We start from the raw sequence: 7,969 nt of genomic DNA, 5'->3' as shown, positions 1-7,969 counted from the left end.
GGACCAAGAATGGATCCCTGTGGTACTCCTGATGATATTGGAAGCAAGCCAGACTGTGTGTTTCCGACTTTAACTAATTGTTTTCTATTAGATAGGTAGGATTAAAAAAAAAACTTAATCGAATTTTCAGAAAAATGATACAAGTTTAATTTATGTAGTAGAATTTCATGATCCACTAGATCAAATGCCTTTCGTAGGTCTAGAAAGACAGCACCAACAATTTTGCCACTGTCAATATCTTTTACCCATGCATCTTTTAAACTTGTTAACGCTGTACAACAGGAATGGCTTGGTTTGCAATGTGCCTTTCAAATATTTTTGATATTGTTGGCAATATCGAAATTGGATGATAATTACTAGGATCATCTTTATATCCTAACTTAAACAATGGTCATACACGTGCAGTTTTCAAGGAGTCAGGAAATATTCCGTTCATGATACTGTTATTTATAATAGACGCAATGCATGGTGTGATGAAGTCACCACAATGTTTAATTACTCTTGGGCCAATCTTATCTATCCCAGTTGATTTACTTATATCAAGTTTATCAATGAACTGTTTTACCAGTTTACCTCAATTCGAACGTCTTGTGCCCTAATTTAACGTTAAGGTCATATTTCAGTTTACTAAAACGGTCGGGTTTAAAGGGCGTTTTTTCTATTATATTTGATATATTGGTAAAATGAATGTTAAGTTCATTAACACTATTGAGTCCTCCAGAAACTTCTCTATCACCTATTTGTAGTTGCTCCGGTAAAATTATCTTGCTATTTTTTTTCAAATGAGAAATATCCTTTAAATTCTTCCAGATAAAGCTTGGATCCTTTTTATCCTTCACCGCATGATTCAAAAATGCCTTCTTACTTTTTTAATTAAGGCTGTAATTTTATTTCTTAATATCTTACATTTGTCGTGTTCACCATTTCTATGGTACTCGTCTCTTTCAAATATCATTGTTTTTATTTCATCAGTAAACCAGTTAGGTTGAAAATCATGTTTTACTCTTTTTTGCTTAATAGGAGCATGTTTAGATAAAACTTTATTTACAATAAAATAAAATACATTTAAAGCATCGTTCGGATTGACTTTTGTTTCAATCATATCAACTCCTGATGAGATAAGATCATTTTGGTATAAGCGTGCACTTGCATCAGTCACAATATGGTCGCTTCGCAGTCGCAGTATTGATGTAATAAAGCTGTAGACAGTTGACAACTGCTTGGAGATATTAACAGAGAGAGAAAAAATATCCATAATAAATGACTGTAATTACAAAAACTGGCATAGACGTTACATTTTTCTTGTAGATTAATCTTTTACATTTCCGGCATTATAAAACTTATAGCATTTTGTCAATTAGTTTAGGAAATATTTGACATTGTTTAGGGAAACTGTGGTTTGGGGGATTTTTGGACATGGGAACCTTGTCTTTTATAAATATATTTAAGAAATATAACACACCACTGAGGGTCATATGACATTATAAGGACCGGCCAGTCAGCCACCGAAAGTGTATATTCAGGTCTGACTGACCGGTCCTTATAATGCCATATGGCCCGAAGTGGTGTTTTATATTTCTTATATTTTACAGAACATTTTTCATTAACATTCAATATTTTAAAGCGATTTAAATGTGTTTTATTGAACAAAGCTAATAATGTTTACTTGCGACATTTTTCGCCGTATTGTAAATAACAAGCCGCACTTACCAATTGTATGACGTCAGCGGTCCATATTACATTTTTGGCGAGGTCCGTACCGGCCAAAAATATAATATGGACCGCTGACGTCATTAAACTGGATTTTCATCAAAATACAGTGATATACGGACCGATCGAGTTTATATATACAAAGAAGGGACACATTTATGTGAGGTTTAATATATAATGATATATATATAGAAAGTTATTGAAATGTTCTTTTATTAATTTTAATTATTTTTGTTATTTTTTAAAACAATATCAAAGGACTGAAGGGCCATATTTAAAAAAAAAATTTTTTTTAAATAATATCAAAGGACTGAAGGGCCATATTTTAGTGATCAAGCTTTGTGACGGACAACTGTTCGAACAACCTGTAGTATATAGAATAAGATACTCTAAATTGCATATTACCAGGTTCATGGTGATATATATTTTATCTCTAGAACAGAAGAAATTTGATCCAAATATAAATCCTGACAATTATTTACACTTGCTTACGCAGATAATAAGAAACTTGATTTACAAACATGACATGATGTTTTAAATCAAACACAATCAATTATTATTGTATGTTTAAATCTTATTTTGTATTAAAAATGATCTCACCGTAATTTATTTCTTGGCCATATGTTAATACTATTTGTAGATGGCCAGAGGGAACTATGCCGATTGCCAATAAAATCTAGACAATATCTTGACGAGATAATAAAACAAATATAATGATGAAAAGAAGAACATACGACTATGCCTCATTACATTAGTTCTAAGATACAGTTACTGGAATATAAAATCACATGCTACACATTGGTAGTTTGTGCGAACTAAATCTAATATACGATGTACTAGATGTTACTTGAACGTGAATGTTTTATACACTGAGTAACCTATTTTGCTGTAAAAGAAAGTTAACAGAAAAAATCTATGCTCTCGAATTCTTGAAGTTTTTTTATTAAAATAAAGATCAATTCGCTAACATGTGACCATATATATTTGGTGTAAATAGTAGCAAGGTATGTTAATCATTCTATTGTCATGCAGCTTCTATTTTCACGGTTGAACGTAATGGCAACGTCTGGCAGTTCATCTGGCAGACGGACACCGAATATACAGGACACACACCTACATTTTGTGCCTCCGACAGCGGTCCTCTCGTCAGCTCAGCCCTGTAAAAGGTGTGATTTGGTGAGATAAGGAATGTTTCTTCGTCTGCGAAAGGTGTAGTTACCATACCTCAACTTTGTATAATAGTCGCCTATTCGTATGGATCACGAATGAAATCAGATATCACTTGTGTGGATTTAGCTCTTAGCAAGTCTTAAAAGAGTCTTTCCGTCATTAGAAATATCGAAAAAGAGTTTTGTGTGTGAACATATCCTATTCTCCTATAAAATGTAACACTTTTATTTAAAAAGTTGCTTTTTTTAAAGTTACCGCCTAAATTAAATACGTACATCTATTAAAATGTCCCCAAGTCGTAAATAGTATCGACTACTCATAAACATTAGCGTCTTGGTAAATTTATCGCCTAGATCTTAGTGGTTATTTATTGCCTTTGTTCTAAGTGGTTTCGCCTATTTTGAGTTATTGAACGCGTAATATCATGTGCTTTGGAAAGTTACTGCCTACTCATGAACAGCATCGCCTCCGTGTAGTTATGTCACGTCATTTTATAATTTTGTTAAGCAACTGTGTATGCCCGTGAGCAAAACAACTTCAACATCATTGATAAGCTATTATTAAACGAATTATCTGGGATTTCCGATGCTACTTGACAACGATATTATCATTTGTAGATATGTTATCAATACCACTATATAACACTGAAAATCATGGTATCAATCCAATAGACGCTCGTAGCCATTAAACTAATTAAAAATCATACGTCATTTTTTGACGTTTGTATTGTAAGGATTTGTCTTTCCTGTTGTTTTTTTAATCGTTGAATGATTTAATGTAAAGAGCAGTTCTAATGGCAAGAAAAAATATCGCATTCAGGGTCCAAAAAGGTGATAAAAGACGATAAAATGTCTATGGCTGGTTCAAAGCGGAACGTTAATATTCATAAAAACATGTTATGAATCGTGAAGATTTTCTTAAAGAAATGAAGTATTTTACTTTAAGGCGTGCTTTTTATTTATTTTTTGTTCGTGTTAAGGAAAAGTAAATAAAAAAATCCAACTTGAAAAAGGATCGTCAGTAGTTTTGCTCGAGTACTTAAGCAGTCGTATACCGATCATATTTCATTCTTTCACCCGAGCCGGCAAAGCATTTTTTGTTATTTTCAATAATTATTAAACATTTATGGAACTGGACATATATTTAAATCAAGTTACATAATAGCATATGATTCCCCACTGATGTAGATAATTATTAAATGAGCTTTAAGATTGTACCCAGATTGAAAGTTGTGGCTTCAGTTGTTTATTTTATGTGCCTTCCTCCTCCAGACAATATAACTCAAACTTGTAACATTGAACATTACGCACCGTCCAGCTGAGACACCATACTTGATTTAAGAGTCTGACACTAAAGCGAAATGTAGGTAAACGTGTGTCTACTAATAGTATAGACACTTCAAGAACTTCAGACGTTAATCAGAACGGCCATCCACTGACGCCCAAAAGACAACGTTTATGAAATAAGATGTTTACAAACTACTTCTTTCGATAACGTCTTCGACTGTTCGAGAAATGATGTCAAGACGTGATGTGATACCATCGTCACACATTTTAATACCAGATTAACCAAAGTATGGTTCTATTATAATGAGTAGATAATACCCTTTTCCTGGTTTGAGCTGATTCAAAACACTTAATTGTGTTGTCTATAATCAAGATTTAGCGTTTGACAGAAGATGACATATTTTATCATCACTGTATATTGCATTGAATTTAATTCCTAACAATTTACTTACAGTTTCAAAAACATAAGTTCTTGTTTTTGTTATAGTTCCGCGAACTTCCTGAACAACCCGCGTATTTTTAATAGTGAAAAATTACTTTGAGTATCGAATCGAGTTCGTAGACAATCAAAACGTTTTGCCCAATCCGTCAACACAATTGATTTATTGATTCGCAGCTAGATGCAAATACAAGGGTATTGTGATAAATCTTTGCAAATAAGGACTAAGTTCATGTATAACGAAAAACATCTGTTGTTTTAGTTTAAGTGAAATCTAATTGCAAAAACCAAATGCAGAGGACCACATCATAAACCATGCCAGCGAAGACGTTTAACGTGGCGATAATGTGTACCAAATATTACAGGAAAACCCCATAAACTGTACGTCGCTCCGCACACATGTTGTGAACAAAACACCTGACCGAACAATCGACTGATCGACCGCCAAAACAAACAATCGACCAGGAGACAAATTGGCATATTTCACTGGCTGTTTCCCACTTCCCCACGTCACATTGAGTTGGGGTAAAGAGCCTTCTCACCCTCATTGACCCCTAATGCCACGATGGCCGGATATTACTAAATTAAATTTTTAAATGTGAAATTAACAGTTCCCAAGCTGTGGACTTACACTACTCCAAACGTAATCGTCACTTCATTTGCTTCACGAATAATGAGGAAATGGTCCACTATGTCTGTCACCTTTTCAGTGCATCAATTGCCTGACAATTTCCCTGGAAATGTGGACAGTTCCTGTATTCATAGTGTCTGCTCCTAATTGGCTCAGGTTCCATCTTGGGTTCTTAGATATTATTAACACAGTTGATTCCTATCACCAACTGTCACTTCCTTGTCTTTTCAATCTATTTCATCTTAGAAACATTTTATTTAAATTGTTTTCATTTTCAATAGTTTTAAATAAGAAGGATTATCTGACCTGACGAGAATGTGTAATGCTGATGTTGTCCCATTGTTATATACCATAAGGAATAAATCCTCTTACGTTTTACAAATTCACTCTGACATATGTTACTGTGGTTGGGTTATCAGAGGCCAAGATGTCATCACGTTATAGCTATTTCCGTCGTAAGTAAATGTGTTCATGTAAAAATAACGTTATTGTAAAATGTTGACATTTTTCACGTGAAATACGCACTTCAAAAATGTGTTTTAAACGATATATTTACAGCTTCATTAAAGCTGTCTTTTAACATTTTACAAAGCATTACATTTCAGTAACCTCTGCATGTTTACACCATAGCGGCGGATGTGCTTATTTGTAACCCGGGTATAGTTATGCCAGTTATACAAGAATGAAGAGAACTGGGACTACATATTCCGTATACCTTGTGCAAAATGATTTCTGTATAAAACGGTTTCCTATTAGCCACACACTGATACACATGTTTTAAACAATAGTTACTATGTTCTAGTGGCTACAGCAATTCTATATTCTGCTACAAGAGCACTTGTTGCGTCGCAAAGGTAATGAGGTTGAGCATTAAGAGAATAGGGCGGTTTTTGAAACACAAGCCTAGCTGTCGAAAGATAAAATGCCTGTTCAGAAGCACAAGCAAGACCATGCCATTCCTGTTTTAAAGAATTCATGCGCCATAGCGGCTACGGCAGGAGAACTACTAAGAAAATAATGCTTGGCACCCTGAACTTTTTGACGAAAGCTTCTGCAATGATTTATGCCAAAATCAACAATGATCCAAACATGTCACGAGCAAGGAGCTTAGGAAGATCGATTCACATAACCTAAGGACAAAATGGTGGCTATTGATATTGAGATTGCCAACGATTATCATACACAGATGAAGTGACTTCAAAGACCTCGCATCAGAATATCCGAAAGGCAGGCTGGGATTATGGGCTTCTTTACTTAACTGTTCAACATGTTAAACAAACAGGTAAGTTATGCGTTTCAGACAGCACGCATTTGAAGTAAAACATTGACTGATTTTAGTAGATATATCTTATACAACACAGTCCTAAGCTAGCCATTTCCAGTCGATGATGAAAGAAAGAACTAAAGCAGTTAGACATATTCCACCGTTGCATATTCCTTCATTTACAACTGACCAAGGAGCCGAACTAAAGAATATAGCCAGTATTATGATACGTGTTACACAAATGCGTTGACATGGTAAGCCTAACAAAAACACCACAAGCAGACATCAACAGTTCATAACACATGATGTATTACCCATGCTACATGTGCTGACCTTCATGTGAATATCTTCGACGTCTTTTGGAGCATGGCTAAGTTTAAAGGTTCGCATGATGACAATGCCGTAAATTACACCATTACTATGACAAAAAAACAAATTTATTTCTTTAAAATAACAACAGATATAACTCCAACTCCATTTATTTTGTTTTATTACTACTGACGTGATTAGCTGGTGATTGCTGCAGCGACATACGGCACATCAAGCTCATCAACCACGCGTTAAACTACAACCAGCACGATAACCACGGACGCTCATTTTCTATTGCCAGCGTTTATAAGTCAAAAACACACTGCCTCCTTTGCTACTTATGGTTTGCATTTATACAGGTACAGCTTTTTCCAAGTTCATTAGTTTTCTATTGTATAGACAGTTTAATAATATTTAAGCTGGTATTACTCATATATTTATATGTTTCCTGGTTTAAAATGATGTCAAAAAAGAAAGACGACAAGGACTGAGGTGTACCATTATTTTAACACCTATGATAGACCTTGAGCTAAATTCTATAAATGGCTGCCGTTTCCCTAGATTCAATTAGTGGTTATTGTAAAGGTTTCTAACTGTGGTCAATATTGTCAAGTTTTTGCAATACAACAACGAATACCAAGACCAGAATAGGGCAATCCTGCAATCTTCATTTTCCTTAGAAAAAATGACGGACGCAAAAATTACACTTATTTTCTTGCCTAACATGTATTGAACAAAACTTATTAAATTTTCATTGGCTTTCATTGTAAATAGAAAAGACTAAACAAATCCTAAAAAATACATTCTGAAAAATAGTTCCTGAAAATATCAAAGAACAAAAACATATTTTACTTTAATGATTCTAGTACAGCTAGCAATGAAACTAGATTATTAAATAATTAAGCACTAATATGAATTACATATGCATGTAACAACTGTTTCATTAAACAACATTGTTTACTGTAATCGATTAAATAACATATTTGTAAAGATTTACGTTGTAATAAAATTATATATTCTTTACAGCCCTATTAATACAAAGATATATACATATACAAATAGCAAAGAAACGAGATATTTGAATTGTGAAGTGATAATATAAAATACATATACATGTAACAACTATTCCATTTTTGCTTTAATCGATGGAAAATTGTAAA

The sequence above is a fragment of the Mya arenaria genome, chromosome 3 (assembly GCF_026914265.1).
Source record: "Mya arenaria isolate MELC-2E11 chromosome 3, ASM2691426v1".
Lineage (NCBI taxonomy): Eukaryota > Metazoa > Mollusca > Bivalvia > Myida > Myidae > Mya > Mya arenaria.
This window is presented reverse-complemented; position numbering follows the sequence as displayed.